This window comes from Adiantum capillus-veneris, chromosome 8, assembly GCF_014529385.1.
Source record: "Adiantum capillus-veneris isolate H3 chromosome 8, ASM1452938v2, whole genome shotgun sequence".
In the NCBI taxonomy this organism is placed as follows: Eukaryota; Viridiplantae; Streptophyta; class Polypodiopsida; order Polypodiales; family Pteridaceae; genus Adiantum; species Adiantum capillus-veneris.
This window is the reverse complement of record NC_140938.1, coordinates 126273212-126279008: the sequence shown is the minus strand read 5'-3', so window position 1 is coordinate 126279008 and position 5797 is coordinate 126273212. Positions and strand designations below refer to the sequence as shown.

At 41.4% G+C, this 5797-nt stretch overlaps 1 pseudogene; it reads left to right on the top strand.

Annotated features, from left to right (window-relative positions):
• Positions 1-739: 739 nt before the first annotated feature.
• On the top strand, positions 740-1261 carry LOC147452917 (uncharacterized; annotated as a pseudogene).
• The last annotated feature ends 4536 nt before the right edge of the window (positions 1262-5797 follow it).

The window sequence follows — 5797 nt, the reverse complement described above, 5'->3', positions numbered from 1 at the left end:
GCGGATTCTTTAACTCTGGTTATGAAGGAATTGTTTGGTGATGTTTGAAAGGATTGTATTAAGGAACTTGTGTTAAGAATTAATTAAGGAACATTGTTATATATGTCGTGGTAGTAATTAGATAACATTAAAAGAACGGGTGAGTGCGGTGTGGAAAGTGGGGACTGGCTCAGGTTGCTAGTCAAGGATGGGTGGACTTGATTACTTGAGTACTTTTCACTTTGTCCTCGTTAGTTAGAGATTTATCTCTTGTCATATTTTGGATTTAAGGATGGCGGCCGTGCCTCTTAAACACGGGGAAAAAGGCGTTGTTTTGAATCCTTAATATGTGAAAGGGTATTTTCTTCTCTTATAATGTAGGATCTAGAGTCCATAGAACCTTTAAGCTCATCGACTTGGCTTGTGGCATAGGGTCTTGTAACTACGAACACAGCAGGTGGAAGTCTTCTTCTCTTTCGTTGCTCGTATCCTTGCTTCGCATTATCGGAGTAGGGTGTCGTCAACGGATTTAGAGGGTAAAGAAGGCTATCTTCCAAGTCGCCCCGATCTTTTAAGATGGGGACCTTACAATTGGTATCGGAGCCAAGGATAAACAGTGGTTAACCCAACATTAAGAGGGGAATGTAGGGAAAGAATGTGTTTTTTTTTCCACTATTGCTATTTTTGTTTCTAAATTACTTTGATCTTATATTCTTGTGTATTTATATATAACACGTTCCAGGATCAGCATGAGGCATACATGCAATTTCAGGTGTTCAACATCATGTACATGTCTGCGTGCCGATCAAACGACTATGACTTTCAAGCATCGGTCATGAGGATCCTTGAGATATCGACCACTTCGCCGCGTTTTTGAACCTAACGAGGATGGTCTCGAGCCTGGTGGTCTCGTGGGAGTACTTTTACCATTAGGGCTGGAAGCTTGGGGAATTTAAATAATGATCTTCGCCGCATCAAATGGTGCGAGGAGCTAAGGATGGTCCATTACTATACCTTTTGGCCAACTGATGTCAAAGCAATGGCGGCAGATGGAAGCGTCAACCTTAATCGGTGGGTCTATGACAAGGTCATTGCAGTCGTTCCAAATGACCGAGTGGTTATTATAGGAAGAACTAGCCACTTCTCGGGCAAGGTATGGACAACAAGATTACCACAACTCCCCTCCACTTATTGACTATTAGCCCCTATAGAAAATCCTCCGCGCTTCTTCCTAAAGAGTGCCCAAGAATATCACAGCTTCAAATATACACCTGAGGATTAGGGTTACTATAACATTTTGTAACAAGGCCATTGGTATTCTTACATCAATAGAAGACATTGATTTTTTTGGGAAGAGAAACTGACTCTTGATAAATAATCTACTCTTGAGCTTAATTGAGATTTGGTGTTCCCTACATGCTTCACGATAGTAATTGATGCAACTAGTGCTGGGAACAGAAAGCTTGTTAATGCGTATGGGTTGCAAATAATAAACTTAGTTGTTTTGTTCAAAAGAATTGAGTGAATGGTCAAGTCATTGATTATTTGTTGGTGAAGATCCATGACTGGTTAAGTTATGTGATTGGACTAAGTTATGATTGGTTAAGCCATGTGTTGAACTCTAAAAGATTAGATAAACCCAATACTTTAATGATTTAAGTTATTATAAGCATTGGTGTTAAAAATTTGTAGGAGAACCCTCAAATTGCTCCTATAGTGGAGAATCCTTGGAACGATGCCTTATACACGGAAGTTCAGGAGAAGAAATTATTGCTCAAAAAAATGCAACCACCCTCTTTTAAGGGTGAAGGTGCCAATGTGGAAAAGGATGCGGAAGTCTAGATTGAAGCTATGGACGATTATTTCTCAGCTGCCAAGACTGCACCTGCAAACCAAGCGATGCTAGGGATGTTTCGCCTTACGGGTGAAGCCAAATTATGGTGGAAACAACATTGCCGTGACATGGGAGTGTTAGAAAATTCCCAGAATTGGAGGGAAATCAAGCAAGCAGTAAAGGAAAGATAACTACCCCCTGCTCATGAAGCGTTAAAGATGAACGAGTTCTTTAGTCTGAAGCAATACATCCTAAACCTGGAAGAGTATTGCTCAAAGTTCGTAAATCTTAGGCGTTATGCACCACCAATGACGATAGAGCAACAAGTAGCTCGGTTTTGCCAAGGTTTAAGAGAACCCATTTGCTCACGACTAGAAGCCATGAAACCTACCACTGTGCAAGATGCCTTATTGCGAGCCAAACCTTTGATGAAGGAGCAAGGCATAAGGAGGAGAGTTGAACAAAATCAGAGTTTTAATGGTGCTAGACGACCAGTAAGACTTTCCAATAATGAGAGGCAGCCACAAAGAGCCTACGCTGCAAACGTGAAAAACCCTGCAAGGTTGGATGTTCGTTGCTTTGAGTGTGGAGAATTGGGACATTACCGGAACAGATGCCCACACTTATCTAACAGAGTAGCGGTAGCAACGAAGGCAGACCGAAGACACCACCCTATTGGAAACAACACTAGACGAGGTGGTGGACGTGGACGAGGGCGAGGGAGAGCAGCAAGGGTATTTGGAAGAGGTCAAGGTAGGAATGCACATGCACGTGTAACCATAGGAGAACCTACCATTAGTGAAGAAGAAGAAAGAGCGACTATCTATGCAGCTATTGACAACCCTGGAGCTCAACGACAATTCGCTGTCATTCAGACCCCAGCCACTCATCAAGGTAAATCTTTTAACCTTCTCATCGATTGTGGCATTACCCATTCTTTTCTATCCCCAAAATGTTTACGAAAGTTGAACCTAAACCAAAAACAAGCTAAACCTATGACAATAGAATTGGCTAATGGGAAAACCGTGGTATCTCGACATTCAGTGGGAATCCTTGATTTTGAATTAGGAGGGCACACTACTTCAGCTTTCTTTAGAACCCTACCAGTTGGGATGTACGATGGGATTATTGGGATGGATTGGTTATCTAAGAATCAGGCTAGCGTCCATTGTGGCCAAGGTAGTTTGATCTTTAGAGATAGTCAAGCAAGGCAAGTCAAAGTGCAAGGGAAAAGTGGGAGCCCAAAGATTCAATTAGTGAAGGCAACCCGTCTACTCAAGGGTATGAGAGCTGGTCAACAGGTATTTGTGGTCAAGTTGAATAAGGTCAATCCAAATTCAAGTGATACAAAACCCTCGTGGCTTCATGAATATTCAGATATTTTTCCTGAAGACCTTACCTCCCTTCCTCCAACCCGGGAAATTGACCATGAGATAGAGATTCTCCCAGGAAGTGAGCCCGTGTCAAAGAGACCTTACAAAATGGCCTTACCGGAGGCAATTGAACTAAAGGAGCAGCTTCGTCAACTTCTAGAACAGGGATTTATTAGACCAAGCAAATCTAGTTGGGGAGCGCCGATACTTTTCCAGAAAAAGAAAGATGGGACTTTACGACTCTGCATTGATTATAGGGGACTAAACCAGGTAACAATTAAGAACAACTACCCTATACCCCGAATCGATGAATTGCTGGACAAGCTACATGGTTCTAAGGTCTTCTCAAAGATAGATCTAAGATCTGGTTACTATCAAATCAGAATAAAGGAATCAGATATTCCAAAGACAGCTTTCAACAACCGTTATGACCATTTTGAATTTATAGTAATGTCATTTGGTCTAACCAATGCTCCAGCTACATTCAATAGATTGATGCAGGATATCTTCAGGCCTTACCTAGACGATTTTGTCCTTGTCTTCTTTGATGATATTCTGATCTACTCAAAAGATGAACAAGAACATGAAGCTCACCTAAGGAAGGCGTTAGATATTCTTCGCCAGCATAAGCTATACGCAAAGATGAGCAAGTGTTCATTCTTCTCTCCAAGGATTGAATACTTGGGATTTATTGTTTCGCAAGAAGGAATTTCAGTAGACCCCGCTAAAGTTCAAGACATTGTTGAATGGCCTCGGCCAACTAATGTAAGTGAGCTTAGAGGATTCTTGGGAATCACAGGCTGGTACAAAATCTTTATAAAGAATTATGCGGTGATGGACGCACCCTTGACAGACCTCTTGAAGAAAGGAGCAACGATCAATTGGGAACCAGTACATCAAGAAAGGTTCGACCAACTTAAGCAATATGTGATTACGGCCCCATGTCTAAAGCTACCAGATTTCAATCAAGCCTTTGAAGTTGTCACTGATGCTAGTGGAATAGCAGTTGGAGGAGTGTTAACTCAAGAAGACGGACCAATAGCTTTCACCTCACGTAAGCTTAAGGTTCATGAAAAGAACTATCCGACCCATGATCTTGAACTGTTGGCAGTCATTCATGCTTTAAAGCTATGGAGACACTATTTATTGGGAAGAAAGTTTCGACTTATAACCGACCATAAGAGCTTAAAGTGGATCTTTACCCAAGCAACCTTGAATATGCGACAAAGGTGATGGGTGGAAATTTTACAAGAGTATGAATTTGATATTCTCTACCACCCTGGGAAAGAAAACACGGTTGCAGATTCGTTGAGTCGAAAACCTTTTGTGGGACTCATATCCTTACCTAACAACCCGATCATTAAAAGGATTAAGGAAGATGCATCATCTGATCCAGAGTATCAAAGGCATCTTAACCTTGTTCGATTTGGAGAGTCAAAGACTATACCTTCAATGATACACTTCTCAGAAGATGGACTTTATCTCTACCACAGAGATAGATTATGTGTACCGAGGGACCCTAACTAAAAGAAGGCTATTTTGTTTGAAGCCCACGATAGCCCTACTTCAGGACACCCAGGTTATGCAAAGACTCTCAATTGAGTATGTAAAAGCTTCTATTGGATTGGACAGAAGGCAGATGTACTACGCTATGTTCGCCAGTGCTTATCATGCCAAAGGATTAAGGCTGAAAGGGTTAAACTTCCCGGTAAACTTCAACCTCTGGACATTCCACAAATGAAGTGGGAATGTATAAGCATGGACTTTGTCACAGGATTACCTACGGTACAAGGTGGGTAAAAATCACTTATGGTGGTCGTTGATCTACTCACGAAGGTTACACACCTCATACCAGTCAAGACAACATTTACCGCCTCTGATATTGCACGACTATTTGTTAAAGAGGTTTTCAGATTGCATGGATTACCCAAGAAAATTGTAAGCAATCGAGATGCAAAGTTTACTTCAAATTTTTGGAGTTCGCTCTTCAAGGCAATTGGGACAGAACTGAACTTTAGTACCGCATATCATCCTCAATCAGATGGACAAACCGAGCGAGTCAACCAAGTCATTGAAGATATTCTCAGAGCTTATTGCAGTAGGGAACCTAAGCGATGGATTCAATTCTTACCTCTAGTGGAGTATGCCTACAATGCTTCTTATCACCAAAGCATTGCTATGACCCCATTTTGTGCCTTATATGGACAAGACTGTATCTCTCTGCGTAATTTTTCAGATCCTACCATAAGAGTAGAAGCATCTAAGAAGATGCTTGAAGAAATGGAAAGCCAAACAAAAGCCATTAGGAGGGATATTCAAGCGGCTTAGGATCGCCAAAAACAGTATCCAGATGGAAAGAGGTCCGAGCGAAGATTCAAAGAAGGCGACAAGGTTTTTCTTCGGATTCATCCAAAGAGATGTACTTTATCGCTTGGAAAGTACAAGAAGCTTAACCCACGTTATTGTGGTCCTTATGAAGTGATCAAGTGTATCGGTACTCAAGCTTATAAGTTGAAGTTACCAGAACATATTAAAGTTCATGACGTATTTCATGTGAGCTTATTGAAGCCCTATATCCCCAGTGATGATCAACTCCTAAATGATGAACAGA